Source organism: Cnephaeus nilssonii (assembly GCF_951640355.1).
Source record: "Cnephaeus nilssonii genome assembly, chromosome: 12".
Taxonomy (NCBI): Eukaryota; Metazoa; Chordata; class Mammalia; order Chiroptera; family Vespertilionidae; genus Cnephaeus; species Cnephaeus nilssonii.
In genome coordinates, this window is record NC_137083.1 from 62,012,699 (window position 1) to 62,035,895 (window position 23,197).

Below are 23,197 nucleotides of genomic sequence, written 5' to 3' on the forward strand. Positions count from 1 at the left end.
TACATACGTATATACCACGGGAATTGTAATCTCTTCTCTGCCTACCTCACTGGGTTGTCATGAGGAGATTCTGAGCTAATAAACCTAGAAATGTTTCATAAAGTAAGTAATGTCTAAATGGGAAGGGACTGTTATTTTTAAGCCCACTGGTACCCTCGCAGGTAGCAGGTGCTGATTAGGGGAGGAGGGCATGATTGTTTCCTGGGACTGTAGCTATCGAAGCTTTGCAGAGGGTTCTGCAGGCCTCAGAGGGGCGGGCTCTGGCCAGCAGCCCTGTAGTGGTGGTCGTCCCTGGAGGCGCTGGCAGGTAGGGGCGTTAGGGGGGAGTGATAGGGGGGGCAGCGAGGCCGAAGGGGGAGTAACTGTCAAACCTCCCCGCTTGGCGCCATTCTTTCTTTCTTTATTTTTTAATATATTTTATTGATTTTTTACAGAGAGGAAGGGAGATGGATAGAGAGTTAGAAACATTGATGAGAGAGAAACATGGATCAGCTGCCTCCTGCACACCCCTTACTGGGGATGTGCCTGCAACCAAGGTACATGCCCTTGACCGGAATCGAACCCGGGACCTTTTAGTCCGCAGGCTGATGCTCTATCCACTGAGCCAAACCGGTTTCGGCTTGGCGCCATTCTTTAAATTGTATGGGCTGTTTCGCAGCTGTACATGCTCAGGGTGGAGCTCCAATCTCCTGGAGTGGGGTGGGGGTCGGGCTAGGGTGAGGCCAGGCAGGCTAGGAGGGCGGGTTTAGCCGCGCCCCCAGTGAGGTTCAGTGCGCTTCCACTGCAGAGACAGTGCTGCTGCTGTCGGGGGTGGGGGGGGGGTGGGGAGATGGATCTGACCCTGGGGGGCTGCACAGGCCTGCCTCCACCCAGGTCTGGAGTTGTAGGGAGGAGAGGTGTGCCCGGCCCCAGCGGAGGGGGCCCGGCAGCAGCAGGCCGCAGGCCCCGGGTGCCTCAGGGGCACTGACGGGTGGTCGCTGGCGTGCTATTGTTGTGGGCTCCCCTGGCGGGGTTAGCAGGGGAAGAGATCGGGAATTCAAGGTGCGGGCTGCAGCTACCCCTGAGGCTGGGTCTTCTCCCCGTCCGGTCAGCCTCCCCATCCCCCCAGGGGTGCAGGAGCTGGGATAAGGTGTCCATGCAGGGGGACTGGAAGAGCTCCCCGTGGCTGCTTCCTTTTCCTTCTTTGCAATCCGGGGCTCCTGTCAGGCACTCTTCTCAGACCCCTGAGAACTTGGCTCCAGTCGCCTGCTCCCTGCTGCACGCACAGCCTCCTGCTGGTCTGTCAATATGCAAATTGGTCGTTACTGTGACACTGTTAGGTCCAATTTGCCTATTACCTCTTTATTTTACAGATGTTCTTTCCCACTTCAATGTCCTTTGCTCAGGTCATTTTCTCAAATTGAAATGCATTCATTCTGCCTTCACTTCCATCATCTTTATTTATTAAAATTCTTCAAGATTCAGCTCAAATGATGCTTCTGCCATGAAATCTAACTGAAAAAAGCAATCTTCCTTTCCTCTAATATTGTTCTTTGGTCACATCACTATTTTCACTCTTCCTCATATTATTTTTTCTATGTACACGTGTCACCCCTGGTTAGACTCCAGGCTCTTCAGGAGCTTAGCCAGCTTTTATTTGCTTACAGTACCTGGCATATACTAAGAGCTTAAGGAATTGTCAATTTTTTTATGTTGTATGTATATCTTATAACATTCTGGGAGTAACTTTCATAATTAATATGTTTAATACATTTATGTCCATTTTATAGAATTTGGAACATTATTTTACATATACATGTTATATCACTGACCACAGCTATAACTTATTTGTGATGAGTCCTTGCTGGGGTTTTAATCCTTAATTACAACATTATTTCTGAAGGTTGGGGTAGCTGTGGCAAGTTCAAGAAGACTGAAATCATATCAAGCATCTTCTCAGATCACAATGGCATGAAATTAGAAGTCAGCTATAATAAAAACACTCAGAAACATTCAAACACATGGAGGCTAAATAGCATGTTATTAAACAATGAATGGGTTACCAAAGAGATCAAGAAAGAAGTAAAAAAAATTCCTGGAAATAAATGAAAATGAATGCACAACACCCCAAATCTATGGGACACAGTGAAAGCAGTCCTGAGAGGGAAGTTCACAGCACTACAGGCCTACTTCAAAAAACAAGAAAAACTTCTAATAAAAGATCTAATCATACAACTTAAAGAACTAGAAAGAGTACAACAAGAAAAGCCCAGAGTAAATAGAAGGAAGAAAATAATAAAGATCACAGTGGGACTAAATGATGTAGAGACTAAAAAAAAATACAAAAGATCAACAAAACCAAGATCTGGTTCTTTGAAAAGATAAACAAAATTGATGAACTTTTAGCAGACTCATCAAGAAACAAAGAGAGAGGACTCAAATAAACAAAATCAGAAACAAAAGAGGAGAAGTAACAACTGACCCCACAGACATTCAAAGGATCCTAAAAAATAAAAAATTTAAAAAATACTATGAACAACTATATTCTAACAAGCTGGCTAACCTGGACTAAATGGACATATTCCTAGAGAAGTACAATCTTCCAAAAACTCAATCAGGAAGAATCTGAAAACTTGAATAGACCCATAACTACTGATGAAATTGAAGCAGTAATAAAAAAAACTCCAGCAAACAAAAGCTCTGGTCCGGCTGGCTTCACAGGGAAGTTTTACAAGAACTAACACCTATCCTCCTCAAACTATTAAAAAAAAAAAATCCAAGAGGAAGGAACATTTCCAAGCTCTTTTTACGAGGCTAGCATTAGCCTAATTCCAAAACCAGATAGAGACACTACAAAGAAAGAGAATTACAGGCCAATATCCCTGATGAACATTGATACTAAAATCCTCATGAAAATATTGGTGAATCGAAACCAACAATACATTAAAAAGATCATACACCATGACCAAGGGGGATTTATTCCGGAGATCGAAGGTTGGTAGAATATTCGCAAATCAATAAAGGTGATACATCACATAAACAAATTGGAAAATCACATGATTATGTCAATTGATGCAGAAAATGCATTTGACAAAATCCAACCTCCCCACCCCCCTTTTTAAAATATATTTTATTGATTTTTTACAGAGAGGAAGGGAGAGGGACAGAGAGCTAGAAACATCGATCAGCTGCCTCCTGCACACCCCCCACTGGGGAAGTACCCACAACCAAGGCACATGCCTCTGACTGGAATCGAACCCGGGACCCTTCAGTCCACAGGCTGACACTCTATCCACTGAGCCAAACCGGTTTTGGCCAACACCCTTTTTTTGATAAAAAACTCTTAGCAAAGTAGAAAGAGAGGAATCATGCTTCAACATAATAAAGGCCATATATGACAAACCTACAGCCAACATACTCAATGGGCAAAAACTAAAACCATTTCCCCTAAGAACAGGAACAGGATAGGGATGTCTGCTTTCACCACTATTATTCAATACTAGAGGCCTGGTGCACAAAATTCATGCACAGGGCAGGTGTGTGTCCCTCAGCCCAGCCTGCACCCTCTCCAATATGGGACCCCTCTCACAATCCTGGACTGCTGGCTCCCAACTGCTCACCTGCCTGCCTTCCAGATTGCCCCTAACCACTTCTGCCTGCCAGCCTGATCACCCCCTAACCACTCCCCTGCCAGCCTGATTGATGCCTAACTGCTCCCCTGCCAGCCTGTTTGCCCCCAACCGCCCTCCCCTGCAGGCGTGGTCACCCCCAACTTCCCTCCTCTGCCGGCCTGGTCACCCACAATTGCCCTCCCTTGCAGGCCTGATCCCTCCCAACTGCCCTCCCCTGCAGGCTTGATCGCCCCCAACTGTCCTCCCCTGCTGGCCTGATCACTCACAATTGCCCTCCCTTGCAGGTCTGGTCCCTCCCAACTGCCCTCCCCTGCTGGCCATCTTGTGGCGGCCATCTTGTGTCCACATGGGGGCAGCCATCTTGTGTGTTGGAGTGATGGTCAATTTGCATATTACTGTTTTATTAGATAGGATAGAGGCCTGGTGCATGGGTGGGGGCTGGCTGGTTTGCCCTGAAGGGTGTCCCGGATCAGGGTGGGGGTTCCCTTGGGGTGTGGGGCGGCCTGGGTGAGGGGCCTGTGGTGGTTTGCAGGCCGGTCACGCCCCCCATCGACCCAAGTGGAGGCCCTGGTATCTGGGATTTATCTATCTTCTATAATTGAAACTTTGTAGCCTTGAACGGAGGTCTGGGCCGGCCAGGAAGTTTGGCTTCCTCCATCGCCGGGGAAACCCAAGCCTCCTGTTCGCCCTGTGACCGCAACCATTTTTGTTGGGATTTATTTATATTCTATAATTGAAACTTTGTAGCCTTGACTGGAGGCCTGGGCCGGCAAGGGTGTGCAGAAAGCTTTGCTTCCTCCATTGCCTGGGAAACCCAAGCTTCCTGCTCGCTCTGTGGCCGCAGCCATCTTGGTTGGGTTAATTTTCATACTCGCTCCTGATTGGCTGGTGGGCATGGCTTGTGGGTGTAGTGGAGGTACGGTCAATTTGCATATTACTCTTTTATTAGCTAGGACTAGAGGCCCAGTGAACGAAATTCGTGCATGGAGGGGGGGGGTGTCCCTCAGCCCAGCCTGCACCCTCTCCAATTTGGGACATCCCTCTCACAATCCAGGACTGCTGGCTCCCAACCGCTCGCCTGCCTGCCTTCCTGATTGCCCCTAACCGCTTCTGCCTGCCAGCCTGATCACCCCCTAACCACTCCGCTGCCAGCCTGATTGATGCCTAACTGCTCCCCTGCCAGCCTGTTTGCCCCCAACTTCCCTCCTCTGCCGGCCTGGTCACCCCTAACTGCCCTCCCCTGCAGGCTTGATCGCCTCCAACTGCCCTCCCTTTCAGGCCTGGCCCCTCTCAACTGCCCTCCCTTGCAGGCCTGGTGCCTCCCAACTGCCCTCCCCTGCTGGCCATCTTGTGGTGGCCATCTTGTGTCCACATGGGGGCAGGATCTTTGACCTCATGGGGGCAGCCATATTGTGTGTTGGAGTGATGGTCAATCTGCATATTACTCTTTTATTAGATAGGATAGAGGCCTGGTACAGGGGTGGGGACCAGCTGGTTTGCCCTGAAGGGTGTCCCAGATCAGGGTGGGGGGTTCCCTTGGGGCGTGGGGCGGCCTGAGTGAGAGGCCTGTGGTGGTTTGCAGGCCGACCACGCCCCCTGGCGGAGGCCCTTGTATCTGGAATTTATTTACCTTCTACAATTGAAACTTTGTAGCCTGGAGCGGAGCCAAGCCTCCTGCTCGCTCCATGGCCGGCAGCCATTTCTTTTGGGGTTTGTGTACCTTCTATAATTGAAACTTTGTAGCCTTAAGCGGAGGCCTGGGCTGGCCAGGGTGTGCGGAAAGCTTTGCTTCTTCCATTGCCGGGGGAAACCCTTGCCTCCTGCTCTTTCCAGCTCCGTAGCTGCCGCCATTTCTGTTTGGATTTGTTTACCTTCTATAATTGAAACTTTGTAGCCTTGAGTGGAGGCTTAGGCCAGCAAAGGCAGGCGGAAAGCTTGGCTTCCTCTGTTGCTGGGGAAACCCAAGCCTCCCTCCCGCTCTCTGTGGCTGTAGCTATCTTGGGTGGGTTTATTTGCATATTTGCTCCTGATTGGCTTGTGGGTGTGGCTTGTGGGTGTAGCGGAGTTAGGGTCAATTTGCATATTACTCTTTTATTAGGTAGGATAGTACTGGAAGTTCCAGCCTCAGTGATCAGACAAGAAGAAAATATGAAAGGTATTCAAATTGGAAAGGAGGAAGTAAAACTGTCATTATTCTCAGATGACATGATACTGTACATATAAAACCCTAGAGGCTCCACCAAAAAATTACTAGATTGAATAAATGAATTTGTAGCAGGATACAAAATAAACACCCAGAAACTGGTGGCATTTTTATATAGCAACTAGAGGCCTGGTGTACGAATTAGTGCACGAGTGGAGTCCCTTGGCCTGGCCAGCGATTGGGACCAATCAGGGCTGATCACGGCCGGCCGGCTGGGGGGAGGGACAGCAGGAGGTTGGCTGGCTGTGGGAGGTTGGCTGTGGGAGCACACTGACCACCAGGGGCAGCTCCTGTGTTGAGCATCTGCCTCCTGGTGATCAGTGCACTGTCATAGAGACCTATCGAACATTCCTAACAGTTGCTTAGGCTTTTATATATATCTCTGAATGCATAATAATCTGGCCACTTAGTATATATCCTATATAATAAAAGGCTAATATGCAAATTGTCCCCTCGATCAGGAGTTTGACCAGCAGGCAGGCCGGCCAACTGCCCATGTCCCCTCCTCCTGGCCAGGCTGGCCGAACTCCACCCATGCACGAATTCATGCACCAGGCCTCTAATATATGTATGTATATATATATATATATATATATATATATATATATATATACACACACACACACACACACATACACACACACACATACACACACACACACACACACACACACACAATGAGTGGCCAGATTATTATGTGTTCAGAGATCATAATAATCTGGCCACTCAGCATATATAGATAATGAACTCTCAGAAAGAGAAACTAAGAAAACAACCCCACTTACTATTGCAACAAAAAAAATTAAGATAGTTAGGAATAAACTTAACCAAGGAGGTAAAAGACCTGTAGTCAAAAAATACTGTGTTCATGGATTGGTAGAATCAACATAATTAAAATGTCCATACTACCCAAAGCAATCTATAGATTCAATACAATCCCTATTGAAATACCAACTGCCTATTTCACATATCTAGAACAGACATTCCAAAAACTTATATGGAACCAAAGAAGACCCCAAATAGCTGCAGCAATCTTGAGAAAAGAAGAACAACATTGGAGGAATCACAATACTAGGTATCAAGTTATACAACAAAGCCACTGTAATCAAGACAGGTTGGTACTAACACAAGAACAGGCATACAGATCAATGGAACAGAGCAGAGACCCCAGAAATTGACCCTAGCCATTATGCTCAATTAATATTTGACAAAGGAGGCAAGAGCATACAATGGAGTAAAGACAATCTCTTCAATAAATGGTGTTGGGAAAACTGGACAGGTACATGCAAAAAAATGAAACTAGACCACCAGTTACACCATACACAAGAATAAACTCAAAGTGGATAAAAGATCTAAATGTAAGCCGTGAAACCATAAAAACCTTAGAAGAAACCATAGGCAGCAAAATCGCAGACATCTCTCGTAGCAATATATTTATCGATATATCTCCTAGGGCAAAGGAAACTAGAGAGAAAATAAACAAATGGGACTACATCAAAATAAAAAGCTTCTGCACAGCAAAAGAAACCATCAACAAAGTGAAAAGAGAGCCCACTGCATGGGAGAACATATTTGCAAATGACACCTCTGATAATGGGTTAATTTCCAAAATATATCAGGAACTCATACAACTTAACCAAAGGAAGACAGACAATCCAATTTAAAACTGGGGCCCTAGCTGGTTTGGCTCAGTAGATAGAGCATCAGCCTGCGGACTGAAAGGTCCCGGGTTCGATTCTGGTCAAGGGCACATGCCCAGGTTGTAGGCTTGATCCCCAGTAAGGGGCGGGGGAGGCATGCAGGAAGCAGCCAGTAAATGATTCTTTCTCATCATTGATGTTTCTATCTCTCTCTCCCTTCCTCTCTGAATAAATAAAAAAAATATATATATATATTTTTAAAAATGGGCAAAGGATCTAAATAGAGACTTCTCCAAAGTGGCCATACAGAAGGCCAAGCGACATATGAAAAAATGCTCAAAGTCACTAATTATTCGAGAGATGCAAATTAAAACAACAATGAGGTATCACCTCATACCTGTCAGAATGGCTATCAGCAACAAAAGACAAGTGTTGGTGGGAAAGTGGACTGGTGCAGACACTGTGGAAAACAGTATAGAGTTTCCTCAATAAATTAAAAATGGAACTCCCATGTGACCCAGTGATCTTACTTCTAGGACTATATCCTAAGAAACCTGAAACACTAATCAGAAAGAATATATGCACCCCTATGTTCAAGCAGTGAAATTTATAATAGCTAAGATTTGGAAATAGACAAAAGTACCCATCAGCAGATAAGTGGATAAAAAAATTGTGGTACATTTACATAATGGACTACGAGGTGGTAAAAAGAAAGAAATCTTATCATCTGCAACAGCATGGATAGACCTAGAGAGTATTATGCTAAGCAAAATAAGCCAGTCAGAGAAAGACAAGTATCACATGATGTCACTTGTATGTGGAACCTAGTGAACAAAATAAACCCAGACACATAGAACCATGAACAGACTGATGAATTTCAGAGGGAAGGTAGGGGTGGGTTGGGTGGGGTGCAGGCGGAGAGATTAACCAGGGAACTTATACGCATATATGCATAGCCCATGGACACAGACAATACTGTGGCAAAGGCTTGTGAGAGGCAGGTGCCAGGAGGAGGGGGTTAATGGGGGGGAAAAACCTACAAAGCAGACATTATAATTATTTTAAACAATAAAGATATTTATATATCGCCCTGACCAGTTTGGCTCAGTGGATAGAGCGTTGGCCTGCAGATTGGAGGGTCCCAGGTTCGATTCCGGTCAAGGGCATGTACCTTGGTTGCGGGCACATCCCCAGTGGGGGGTGTGCAGGAGGCAGCTAATCGATGTTTCTCTCTCATCGATGTTTCTAACTCTCTATCCCTCTCCCTTCCTCTCTGTAAAAAAATCAATAAAATATATATTTTTTAAAAAGATAAAATACATATCACTTTGGAAAACTAAACTAAATGTCATTTTAAATATTATTTTATTATTGATTTTAGAGAGAGAGGAAAGGAGAGGGAGAGAAACATCGAAGTGAGAGGGTAACATTGATCAGCTGCCTCCAGCGCACCCCTTACTGGGGATTGAGCCCGCAACTCAGGCATGTGCCCTACCCAGGAATCAAACTGGCAACCTCTCAGTACACAGGATGACACCCAACCAACTGAGCCACACCAGCCAGGGCCTAAATGTCATTTTAGTTGTGATTTTTTTTTTGTTTTAATATAGGTTTTAACGAAAATAGACTTAATTTGAAAACTGCAGCCTCACTATACCTTTCTGTAACAAAACTAAAATGGCAGCTCTTTGCTGCCATGCCGTGCAGTCTTCACCTGCTGAAACAAAAGTAAAAACAGTAGCTGTTATAGAACTAAAGGTCTATTAACTGAGCAGGACTGTATAAGGCATAATGTATAGGTATAAGTGCTAGTTATAATCGTGTTTCCAGTCTAATTTCATTTTACCATAATGTACCTTAGAAGGTACAAGGGCAGGGGTGACACCACTGCACATGATTATCTATCATAATCATCCTTAACATTTAGGTGAGGAGTTTGCAACTTCATAAAAAGTTACACAAACTGCACCCACTCCTGCAGTCTTCTGCTTTATAAAAATTAACGAATGTGCGTACAGCTCAAAAGAATCACATTTTCACCCCAAGAAGAAGAACAATTTGAAGTTCTATGTGCCAATGTGTTCCTACCAGTGGTATCTTGATAGCAGTATCATTATTAATGAAGGCAAGTCAGACTTGCCAGGGAGTATATGCTTAGAGCTGAAGGGGAAAGGACAAGAAGTTAATATTTCCAGGAATCAAAGTCAAGAAGAAACAGGCAGTGGTAAAGAAATAAGTATAATTGCAGAACAGTTTTAAACAAGAAGTGATAAATCTTCAACCTAGAGAGTCATAAGGCACAGGGCAAAGAACACAAGAATTCGATCCCGTCCTGTGTTCCTGGCCTGTTGCTAATGGTTTTATTAAACCTTGGCAAGTCATCTAATTACTTTCTTCTTCAGTTTCCTTACTATAAAATGAGGGGGAATGAGTAAGAGTGGACTGGGGAAGATCAGAACTGGTTCCTTCCAGTTTTGACATTCAGCATTCCTAATCCATCTGGTTTCTCTGAGGCCATAAGAAAAAGCAATAACTATTCCTTAGTCACCTAAGTTACAGCTTACTGTAGAGGCTAAGGTTCTTAATCTCCTGAGTTCAAAGTTCCACCTGGGCATTAGGAGGCTGGCTGGAATTGCTAGGCCTCAAGTCTCCCTTTCCTCTTTAAACTTGGAAAGCTAATGCTACCAGAGCAACTGGAATTCAGTCTTCCCCCTACCCTACGTAAGTGTTAGGCATCCTACCTGTTAGTTCCCCAGTAATCTTTAGTTTCATATCCCACAGGTATTTTAGACTCCATATGTAGGCATCACCATTTCTGGTAAAGACTACAGGGTTTAGAGTTGGATAGCCTTGGGGTTAAAGACTTGGGTTTTAAGTGCTCCATCACTTACTAGCTGTGTATCTTTTAGTAAGCTATGCAACTTTTTTTCTTAAATTTATTGGGGTGACATTGGTTAACAGAATCATATATGTTTCAGGTATAGATTTCTATGATACAAGATCTGTATATTGCACTGTGTGCCCACCACCCAAAGTTAAATCTTCCGTTACCATATATTACGCTATATAACTTTTTGAGCCTCTGTATCCTTAATGTAAAATAAGATAATAATATCTTCCTCACATTGATGTTTTAAAGATTAAATAACATATAGAAATACATAGAAACCGAGTATAGAGATCTCAGAGCAAAGCAAGAGACGGTCCAGCCAAAAGCCTGCAAGAATCCGAGAAGCACTACCACCACTTTGCAGAGTGGAGCTGCAGCTGCAGGAGGATGTCGCAGGCCCCACACCCTCACTAACATGCCACTGCTGGTGACCTCGGGGCTTTGCACTACCATCACCTAGACTGACAACTAGAAACGCATGCCCGGTCCTGAGAATTATATGATCTCTTTAAACTGCCTTTGCTCATGGATGCATGGAACAGACTGACAGCTGTCAGAGGGGAGGAGGGACTGGATGAAAAAAGATGAAGGGATTAGCCAAAAAACATATAAGTATCACATAGAGACGGACAACAGTGTAGTGATAGCCTGAGGGAAAGGGGGAGTAGGTGGAGATGGGCAAAGGGGGGGAAATGGGGAAGGAAAGAGACTTTGCTTGGGGCAATGGGCGCATGATGCAGCGTGCAGACGATGTTTTATTGAGTTATTGAGTTGTACACTTGAAACCTGTATGGTTTTGTGAACTGATGTCACCCCAATAAATTCAATAAATAAAAAAGAGAGAGGAAAAAAAAGAAATACATAGAAACCCTTAGCATAGTGCCAGGAAGCTATTTTGCCCAAAACCAGACGTAGCAGAGTAGTACCAGATTATATAGTTTGAATCTTGACTTACCACTTACTATATAACCTGAAGCAAATTACTTATCCTCCTTGTGCCTATTTTCTCATCTATAAAGAGGATATTAGGATTATCTACCTCTTTGGGGGGAACACTTTGTAAAGTATATTATTGTCTAACCACAATGCTGTACACCTGAAATTAATACAAAATAATACTGAATGTAAACTCTAATTGAAAAAAATTAAAAATAAAAAAGCAAAAAATTTAATGTATTTTAATAATGTAAATAATATCTAACTACAACTACATTAACAAAAAGTTTAAAAAAAAGAATATCTACCCTTATAGGATTGCTGAGAGGATCAAATAAATTAATACATATAAAGCACGTAGACCAGTGCCTGAAACATGTCGGTGCTATTTAAAATTTACCATTACTATTAATAAATATAATGGGTACATCCCCCAACACACCCAAATCCATCTTCTCTTCTTATACATAGTGAATTCATTCAATCAAACCACAAATATTTATTGGGTACCTATCATGTGCTGGGCAGCATAGAAAGACAGTCTCTGACCTCATAGAACTGAGTCTAGGGAGAAACACAGGCAATTAAATAAGGAATTACAGTACAAGAAAAGTATGAGGAAGTGATAAGGTAAGTACAGGGTGCTATGGGAGTATATGGCAATCATGTGTATTGGGAATGTGGCATCAGAGAAGCTCCATTTAAGCTGAAAGGTAAAGGATGAGTAGGGGCACCTGGTATGTACTTGTGAGGAGAGGGATTGAGAACATGTACTCCATAACATCTCTTCAATCTGTCTTTTCTTCACACCAGCTGTCTAAAGTCTAACCATCATAATATCCATCTAAATCAATGCTTCTTAAACTTGAATGTGCCTACAAATTATTTGTAGATCTTGTTAAAATGCTGATTTTGATTTAGTAAGTATGGAATAGGTCCCAAGATTCTAGTTTTAACAGCTCTCAAAATAATAGCAATACTTCTGGTACTACACTTTGACAAGGGCCTAGATAATTCCATCCTTGTAAAAGACTACTTCAGTTTATTGATTTAACTTCTTTTTATGTGATTATCATCAGCACAATCATTTTCAAATCTGGATCACATCACTTCCTTGCTCAACAGCTCCCCACCATCTTCAAAACAAAATCCAAACTCCTTAGCATGAAAAATCATGACTTACCATCTATATACCTCCTAAGCCTTCACTCTCTGAATTCCCCCACATCCTCACTCTGAAACACACACACACACACACAGTCTCTCTCTCACGCTCTCTCTCTCTCTCTCTCTTTCAAAATTTACCTTAGCTTAACTTTCTTAGGTACACATTTCCAGCTCCTGGTCTAGGTTAAGAATCAATTCTATGTGTTACTGACTAATCACCAAGATTGATCTCTATCATAGCACATAATGGTATCAGTTGTTGTTGTTTTTTAAAAATATATTTTTATTGATGTCAGAGAGGAAGGGAGAGGGAGAGAGATAGAAACATCAACAATGAGAGAGAATCATTGATTGTCTGTCTCCTGCACGCCCCCTAACCTGGGTATGTGCCCTTGACTGGAATCGAACCTGGGACCCTTCAGTCTGCAGGCTGACACTCTATCCACTGAGCCAAACCAGCTAGGGCTGGTATCCGTTTTGACACTATAATTGATCACTTGCCTGTTTCCACACTAGAACTGCAAGCTATTTGAGGGCAAAGATTATATGTCTTATTCCTGCATTCCAAGTGCCTAATACATAGTAAACAACCAACAAATATGAGCTGAATGAAAAAATGACTTAAAAACAGCTAGCTTGCCCTGGCCGGCTTGGTTCAGTGGTTAGAGTGTTGGCCCATGGACAGAAGAGTCAAGGGTTCGATTCCTGGTCAAGGGTACGTACCTCGTACCTCAGTTACAGGTTCCCCAGCCCAGGTAGGGGCACCTGTGGAAGGTAACCAATCAATGACTCTCTCTCACATCAATGTTTCTCTCTCTCTCTCCTCCTCCTCCTCCTCCTCCTTCCTCCCTTCTATTCTCTCTAGAGTAAGAACTAACAAAGCCATAAATAGAAATATGACTATTAACAAAAGTCTGCTTAGTATAGCTAAATGTACATCCTTGCCACTCATTAATCCAATCACTGTTTCTCAAGTAAACAGTTAAGCAATATAGCCCGGCTGGCGTGGCTCAGTGGTTGAGCATCGACCTATGAGCCAGGAGGTCACGGTTCGATTCCCGGTCAGGGCATATGCCCAGGTTGTGGGCTCCATCACCAGTGTGGGGTGTGCAGGAGACGGCCAATCAATGATTCTCTCTCATCATTGATGTTTCTATTTCTCTAGCCCTCTCCCTTCCTCTCTGAAATCAATACAAATATATTTAAAAAAAAATACAATTAAGCAATACAGAGACTACAGTACACTAAAGCAGGTACCAAGCCAGCCGCTTTTTCCACTCCCTGTTAAGTCCTTTAGAATCTGGGAGTGGAGTGTGGACTTAAACCCTCAATTTCCCTGAGACAGCTAATAGAGCTCCACTCAGGTCAGAGTTCAGTTTGCTGCACAGTGAGCACCTTTAGGTAAAACCATCCTCACAGAGATCAAGCTTAAACTTGGAAACTTCTTTCTGAATTCTGAAACAACCAGAATAAGAGTGAGAGGGAATTTACATTCAGGGCCCTCAGTTTTATCAAGGTTGGGGGTTAGGGGGGAAGGATTGGACAGTATAGGGTAAAATAACGAAACATAATGCCATTAAATAAATGTAGAATGTGGACTTCTTACTATGTTCTTTTATTAAAATAAACTTTTCATTGAAGCATAACTTACCTATAAAAAAAGTACACCAATAAAAAAGTTACAATTGGATAGAATTTCAAAAGTCAGCACACCTATGTAACCACTTACCCAGATAAGGAAATAGAACATTATCAGCACCAGCCCTAGCTTCATCTCCGAAATACCAAGGTTGTGGGTTTGATTGCCACTCAGGGCACATACATGAATCACCCAGTGAGCCCTAGCCAGTGTGGCTTAGTTGGTTGGGCAGTCTTCCCATGCACGGAAAGGTTGCTGGTTCATTTCCCTGTCAGGACACATGCCCAGGTTGCAGGGTTGATCCCAGGTAGGGGGCATGCGGGAGGCAGCCCATCGATGTTTCTCTCTCTCTCTTCCTCTCCTTTCCTCTCTAAAAATCAATAAAAATTTTTTTAAAAAAAGAATCAATCAACAAATGCATAAGTAAACAACAAATCAATGTTTCTCTCTCTCTCTAAAATCAATAAATAAAAAATTCTGAAAACAAATAAACATTACCAGCACCCTAGAACCTCCCTCTCAGTTATTACCCTCAACTGATCAGTTTTGCCTATTTTTGAACCTGATGTAAATATCATAAAAGATGCACTCTTAAGTACCTGTTTTCCCCTCAGCTCAATATGTTTCTAAGAGTTATCCAAGTTTGTTGCATTTAGCAGTAGTTCATTAATTTTTATTGCCGGAAAGCATCCCATTGCATGAATATTCATAATTTATTGAATACATTCTGTTGAAAGTTGTTTTCAGTTTGGGGGCCATAAAAAATATTGTTGCTGTGAACATTCTTGTGTATGTCTTACCCATAGGAAAATGAAAATATCTCTGTTGGATATATATCTAGGAGTGGAACTACTGGGTTATAGGGTATACATATGTTCAGTTAGGTAATATCAAGCAATTTTCCAAAGTACCTGCACTAATTTATACTCCTACCAGCAGAATATCAGTTCCAGTTACCTCATATCTTTGCCAGTGCTTAGTATTGTCTGTCTTTTTTACATTTTAGGCACTAAATAAACGGAGCTTACCTAACACACACATTTTCTCTATAAAGCATATTACAGACTCCTTTGTGCTTAGGAATACTAGACATCACTTCAGCACTACGTCTGGGGGACATTTTAAATAGAGAAATCACTGTCCTTTCCCTTTGGCCAAGGCCATCAGTGGCCTTAAAAGGCTCCGTTAAATGATTTCTAGAAAACATAGCAAACTCAAAATCTCTTAAGACCTAACTTCCTTCCCACTCAAAAATCTCAAACCATTTATTTTGTGTGTAGAGGTTGTTCAACTAAAGGAATAAATGTCTGTTAAACTAAAACAACAACAACAAACAGTGAAATCACCAAGAAAAAGCACAAAAATGCAGAAAATGTGGCACTAAGTAGACAATGGAAAGGACACTTGGATGAGAGCTCACACAGGAAGGCAGAGCTTGCCTTGTCTGACCTAAGCAGGGAATAGACACATGCTAGGTGACTCAAATTTCTGCCACTCTGCACATAGCCATGAATGACTACGGAAACGACTACAAGTATTGATATTGGTGTTACAAGTAAATTTTAGCAAGTAGGCAAATTTGTAAATACAGAATCTGAGAATAATGCGAATCAGCTGTGCTGTTCATCACTTGCTCTGAATAATTCCAAGACAAATTTACTCTGATTTTAAAGATTGCGAGCTAATTCTTGCCTACAGATGCTGTAAATACCTTGTGAGGTCCATAATCACGGCGATTTTACTAAGTATAATTTTCTACTAGGTAAAGATGCTCTAGTCAAAATCTCCTGCCAATAACAGTAACAAAGAATGTGGAAGATAATTCAATCTTCTTAAAGCAGTGCTGACACTGTAGTGTTAACATGAGTCTACCCCTGGTTGAGAGAGATCTTACACAATGAAGATTTCTAAAAGGCGATATTCACACATGGAAGACTACTGCTACTAAATAGTCATGCCTGTGCTTGGGCTGCTCTGCTGAAAACCAGCCTGGTACACAGATAGGTCAACGCAACCTAGTAATTCCGCCATGTTCCCCTCCTCAGTCATTCTTCCCCTTCTCCACATCAGCTACTAAATGTTCTCTACTCTTCTCAAATACACAACTATAACATCTATCCCTTACACTCAGTACATTGCTTGCACTCCTTTTTTCACAGAGAAAACCTTGCCTGTATCAATCTCCTTTTATCTCCCTCCTGTTTTATTTTTTAAAATATATTTTATTGATTTATAGGAAGGGAGAGGGATAGAGAGTTAGAAACATCGATGAGAGAGAAACATCGATCAGCTGCCTCCTGCACACCCCCTAACTGGGGATATGCCCACAACCAAGGTACATGCCCTTGACCGGAATTGAACCTGGGACCCTTCATTCCGCAAGCCAACACTCTATCCACTGAGCCAAACCAGTTAGGGCTCTCCCTCCTGTTTTAATGGAAGAGGATTCTCTCTTCTCCTCTGTTATGGACTAAATGGTATCACCTCAAATTTGTATATTGAAGCCCTAACTCCCAATGTGACTATACTTAGAAACAGGGCCTATAGGAAAGTAATTAAGGCTAATGAGGCCATTAAGGGTGGAGTCCTATTCAAATGGGATTTTCATAAAGAGAAACAGACACCAGAAAAGACAGTCGCTGTGGCACACAGAGGAAAGGCAATGTGAGGACACGGGAAGAAGGCAGCCATCTATAAACCAGATAGGGAGGCCGCACCAGAAATGAAGCCTGATAGCTCCTGATTTTATACTTCTGGCCTCCAGAAAACACATAGTGTTATTTAAGCCACCCAGTCTGTGGTATTTTGTTATGGCAGCCTGAGTAGACTAACACACCATCAAAATCTAATCCCTCCAACCAGTGCTCTGGGTCAAATTCTCTCTCACCTTCTAAGGGACTGGTTTCTATCAATGATCCCCTCTCACTTGTGTTTCTTCAACCTCTCACCCTCTACTGACTTCTTCCCATCAGCACAGAATGTGTTCAGGTTCTCCCATCTCCAAAAAATAAGTAAATGTGCCACCTTCCCCTTTCAGCTATTGCTCTCTGTACTTATATCAGAGAGAAACTCTGTGGCTTTCTAAGCTCACTATATCCTCAATTCTATATTTCCATTCACTCCTCAATCTACTACATTCTGCCTTCTGCAATCCACTGAAACTACTTATGCCAAAGTTGCTATGTCCTTGTTGTTAAATCTAATGGAGACTTCTCAGCTTACTTCTCAGGAATTTGACACTATTAATAACCTTTCCTTGAAAGACTCCCTTCCCTTGGCTTTCCTAACATTATATCCATCTTTTTTTTGCTCTCCAGAATACCTTCATTTTTAGTTTCCTTTGTAGCTCCCTCCCCTCTGCCATTTCTGGTCCCTTAAATATAGGAGCCCTTGAAGATTCTAATCTCTGTTTCCTCTTCACTCAAAACATTCTCTTTCCCATATCCATGGCTTCATTTACTATTGCTGTAAACCCTTGATTTTGTGGACCTCAATTTTTTAAAAAAATTATTTTTAGAGAGAGAGGAAGGGAAACATCGATCTGAGAGCCATACATTGATTGGCTGCCTCCTGCATGTCCCCTACTGGTAATCGAGCCTGAAATCCAGGCATGTGCCCTGATTGGAAATTGAACTAACAACCTTTTGGTGCATGGGATGATGCTCAACCAACTGAGCCACACTGGCCAGGGCATAGACCTCAATTTAACGGACTTCAGACTTAAGGACAAAATTTCTGGTTTGGTCCCCAGTCAGGGTGTGTATGAGAAGGCAATTGATTGATGTTTCTCTCTCTCTCTCTCTCTCTCTCTCTCTCTCTCTCTCTCTCTCTCTCTCTCCCCCTCTCTTTCTCTCTCCCCCCCACCCCCTCACTCTCCCTTCCTTTCTCTCTAAAATCAATTTTAAAAAACATTTAAAATTAAATTAAAAAGAAAATAATAAATTCAGTCATTAACTTATGGGGGAAAAGTCAGCTCAAGAGCTCACTCTTGTGGAGAGAGGGAGGGAAAGCAGAAGAGCTACAGCCAAACATAAATAAATATGCAACGTGTGTACAAACTAAATTCAGCATTCTAAGGTAACCTGAAGGAAATGATCAAGAACATAAACAAGACTCTGAGTGGTTGGAGCTGAGGTATTAAAAGTGTTACACATGCCCTGGCTGGTTTGGCTCAGTGGATAGAGCATCAGCCTGCGGACTGAAGTGGGGTTCGATTACAGTCAAGGGCACAAGCCCGGGTTGAAGGCTGGGTCCCAGTAGAGGGTGTGCAGGAGGCAGCCAATTGATGATGCTCTCTAATCATTGATGTTTTTTTCTCTCTCTCCTTTTCCCTTTCTCTATGAAATCAATAAAATATATATATTTTAAAAGTGTTACACACAATCCAAAGAGTTCATCCTTCAGGTCTCAACTCAAATGACACCTCTTCAAGGCCTTCCCGATCATCCTGTCTGGCCCTGCCCCCAACACTCTGAACCCATTATTTTATTTCCTTCTATTACCACTATATGAAATCACTTATTTTTTTGTTTCCTCATTCTAGAATTTAAGCTTCAAGAGGACAGAGACCTTATCTGTACTGATCACCTAGCATAATGTCTGATACATTGAGATACTCAGTATATGTTGAAAATACACAACTTCTACCATGGAAGGCATAGTAGTAGTCAGAGAAATTACAATAACAAGCAAAGAGCTGTGTGGGAGCACTGCTCAATGCTTGTAGGATCTGTAAAGGTTCAATGAGGAAATATTAGGTTTGGATCTTGAAGAAATGTTATTTATACCTAACTCTTTAAGTTTCCAAAATTGTCATGGTGCTTCACATCTTCATGCCTCTAATAACAATAAGGAAAAAAGAACTACATTTATTGAATACTTTCTACATTCCAAATACTATGTAGTTTGGGTATGTATTATCTCACATATATAAAAAACAGAGAAATATGCTAATTAACCAGGATGCTGTAACGGGTCGACCCGACAGGAGGAGGTTGCACACACAGCGTCGGGGGCAGGGCAGCAGGGGCCTCTGCGCACCTGCACTGGGGGAGGGCCTGGTCAGTAGCCACTGAGGCTGCTTCAAGGGCCGGAGAGGGAGGCCGGGCCGGACCGGCAACTCCAGGGTGGGCAGCACAGCCAGACCTGCCCCCAGGGTCCGGCTGCACAGCTTGACTGCGGACAGCAGGGCCTGCTTGGCCGTAGCCGCAGCGACCCATGAGCAGGCCAGCAGGCCGCAGGCAGCACCCAGCAGGGCCTACTTGGCCATTGCTGCGGCGACCCGGGAGCAGGCAAGTGTGGCCCACAGGCAGCACCCAGCAGGGCCTGCTTGGCTGTAGCTGCGGCGACCCGGGAGCAGGCAAGCGCAGCCCGAAGACAGCACCCAGCAGGGCCTGCTTGCCCATCGCCGTGGTGAGGAGCAGGCAGGCCCCACAGAGAGCCGAGAACCACGGGGAGCGGGCCTAAGCCATCAGTAGGACATCCCCTGAGGGCTCCCGGATTGGAGAAGGTGCAGGTCAGGCTGAGGGACACCCCACCCTGTGCACAAATTTTGTGCACCGGGCCTCTAGTTTAATCTTTATAATAACCTGTGAGGTAGGTACTTTTATTATCACCATTTTATCTGAGAAAAGATAGGTTAGGTAACTGATCCAAGATCACAGCTAATAAGAGGCAGAGCAAAGACCCAAATCTAGGTACCTTTGCACTCTATCTGAAATGCCCTTAACCTCACATGTTTGCTAAATGAACTCTTATTAACCCCAAACTACCTTGTAGTAGGTAAAAAAAATCCCTTCCTCTCTTAGGACTTTTAAAACAATAGACAAAAGTAAATGCAGTTAACCCTGGTGCGATTCGGTCCTGTGTTTCTGTTCTGCAAACCAGTAGTCTTTATCTCCGTCCACCTTCTCTCCCACCTAAGTGCATGTCATCACCCCATGAAGATTCAATGGACATGAACACAAGTCCCCCTGAGGCCTCAGAACTGTCCTTTCAGTTGTGAACTGAAGGCTGACAAAGATCATCACTTTAATGTGGATAATGATGAAAATGAGCAAATCCGCAAAACCAATTCTCTTTAAAAATGGTCAGTTTAGAGGCTGGTACAAAGGATAAATTGCACATTTTTGAAGCAGAGGCAATGAATTAAGAAGGCAGTCCAATTAAAGTAACACTAGCAACTTTGAAAATGTCTGTACAGCCAACAAGTTCCCTTGGTGGCTTTGAAATAACACCACCTGTGGTCTTATGGTTGAAGAGTGGTTCAGTGTGGTTAGCGGACAGCACTTAGTAGCTGTGGAGGAAGATGCAGAGTCAGAAGATGAAGAGGAGGATGTGAAACTCATAAGTATATGTGGGAAGCATTCTGCCCTGGAAGTGGTAGCAAGGTTCCACAGAAAAAATGTAAAACTTGCTGCTGATGAAGATGATGGTGATGATGATACTTTTTAAAAAAAAAATTCTAAGTAATGACAACCATTGTAGAAAAGGGAAGCTGTTTTTTTCTTTTTTTAATCCTCACCCAAATACATATTTTTATTAATATTTTAGAGAGAGAAAAAGGGAGAGAAACATAGACTGGTTGCCTCCATATGCACCTCGATGGGGGACTGAGCCCTAACCCTGGCATATGCCCTGACCAGGAATCAAATCCATGACCTTTCATGTACGGGACGATGCTCCAACCAACTGAGCAACACTGACCAGGACAAGATGATGATTTTGATGAAGAAGCTGAAGAAAATGCTCCAGTAAAGAAATCTGTACAAAATACTCCAGCCAAAAATGCACAAAAACTAAACCAGAAGGAAAAGACTCAAAACCATTAACCAAGATCAAAAGATCAAGAATCCTAAAACAAAAAAGGAACAGGAAAAAAAAACCTCCTAAAACACCAAAAGGATCTAGTGCTGTAGAAGACTTTAAAGCAAAAATGCAAGCAAGTATAGAAAAGGTGGCTCTCTTCCCAAAGTGAAAGTCAAGTTCATCAATTATGTAGAGAACTAGAGGCCTGGAGCACGAAATTCGTGTACAGGGTGTGTGTCCCTCAGCCCAGCCTGCACCCTCTCCAATCTGGGACCCCTTGAGGGATGTCCGACTGCTCATTTAAACGGGCAGTCGTACATTCCTCTCACAATCCAGGACTACTGGCTTCCAACCGCTCACCTGCCTGCCTGCCTGATTGCCCCTAACCACTTCTGCCTGCCAGCCTGATCACCCCCTAACCACTCCCCCGCCAGCCTGATTGATGCCTAACTTCTCCCCTGCCAGCCTGTTTGCCCCTAACTGCCCTCCCCTGCAGGCCTGGTCCCTCCCAACTGCCCTCCCCTGCCAGCCATTTTGTGGCAGCCATCTTTGACCACATGGGGGCGGCCATATTGTGTGTTGGAGTGATGGTCAATTTGCATATTACTCTTTTATTAGATAGAATTGCTTCTAGATGACTGACCAGGAGGCTAATCAAGATCTCTGGAAGCAGAGAAAGTCTCTTTAAGAAAATAGTTTAGATAGTTTGTTAAAATTTCCAGCTGTCCTTTTTAAATTCAGAATGAGAACTTTGCTTAGCATGTTGGATAAATGTCCAGGTTCCATTGCTAAGGATGTGTTGTCCAAAATGCCTAGACAGTTTTTAAAGATGGAAGCCCACCCTTTGCTTGGTTTAAGTATGTATGGAATGTTATGATAGGACATAGTAGTAGTAGTGGTCAGACAAATAGAAATTGTGGGGAAACAAAATTATACATGTGTCATAAACTCAATATTTTAATTTTAAAAAGTAAACACAGTTGAGAACTGTATAGATTTGGGATAAATGATTCTGAGTAAACTAGGTTGTGCAACAGTGTGAATAATCACATGTACAACTGACAAAGTGTGCAGAATGAAGTCAAATAAGTAGTTCATAATTATAATTTTTGAAATCAGCCAGTAACAGGTAATGGTCAATAATGTTCAAAGCAATTCTTAGTATAGAACTACAACTCACAGGTTATTACATCCACTTTTCTCTTTATCTACTTTTCTTCCTTATCCGCAAAACAAAGCAGAGGAAAGTCCTTGAGAAGGAAGACATTTAGAAAAAAAATTTTTTTTAAAGAAAAAAGAGAGAGAAGGAAGACATTTTACAGAGACATCACCTATGTCTCACAAAACCACCAGAGCACATTATTCTATTTTATAGATGTACCAATATTTATTCAACCAGTCCACTTTCAATGGACATTTAGATTACTTCCTATCTTTTGCTATTTGTAAATCACCATGATAATACTGTAATGACTATTATTCTATATATGTTAGCTCACACATGTGGAGAACATCTATAGAATAAATTTCCAGAAGTATTAGTTATCATTCTTTTTGGAAAAGATGACTTTTTGCCATTACCCTCCCCCCCAAAATCCATGTACAATAAAAAAGGAGGATTGAGGATAGCATATCACCAGCCACAAGCTAGAAAATTATTGCACCTTAGTTTTACAGGCTCTTTTGTATACATGGGTATAAACCAATACCCTTTTCCCTAGAGCAGTGGTCGGCAAACTGCAGCTCTGTTGACTAATGAGTTTGCTGACCACTGGGATAGGGGCTTAATCACAAGGAACAACAGCCGCCTGTAATTATTGGAATTGAGAGTCTAGGTCAGTGGTTGGCAAACTCATCAGTCAACAGAGCGGCAAACCGCGGCTCGCGAGCTGCAGTTTGCCGACCACTGTCCTAGAGTATTAGCTCAGTGATTTCAAGTTTAGACTAGTACTCCTGAGTTATCTGACCTGTCTCCATGCAGTTTCTTATTACAGCTGGGTGTTCTTTTTACAGATGTTTTTAGAGCAGTTTTAGGTTCACAGCAAAATTGAGCAAAAAGTACAGGCAGTTCTCATATATCCCCTGCCTCCTAATACACATAGCCTCTCCCACTATCAACTTTCTGCATGAGAGTGGTACATTTGTTACAGTGACAAATCATTATCACCCAAAGTTCATAGTTTACATCAGGGTTCATTCTTGGGGATGTGCATTCTATGGACTTGGCAAATGTATAATGACATGTATCCATCACCATTATACTATCATACAGAATAGTTTCACTGCCCTAAAATTCCTCTGTGC

At 42.9% G+C, this 23,197-nt stretch overlaps 1 protein-coding gene and 1 pseudogene across 4 annotated transcripts in view; one reads left to right on the forward strand and one right to left on the reverse strand.

Moving 5' to 3' along the window:
* AHCYL2 (adenosylhomocysteinase like 2) overlaps positions 1-23,197 on the reverse strand; it is a 178,188-nt gene that overhangs the window by 62,139 nt on the left and 92,852 nt on the right. The window lies entirely within an intron of this gene.
* On the forward strand, positions 20,013-21,581 carry LOC307108619 (nucleophosmin-like; annotated as a pseudogene). The gene is made up of 3 exons: positions 20,013-20,568; positions 20,795-21,082; positions 21,516-21,581. The product of its transcript is annotated as a nucleophosmin-like (transcript).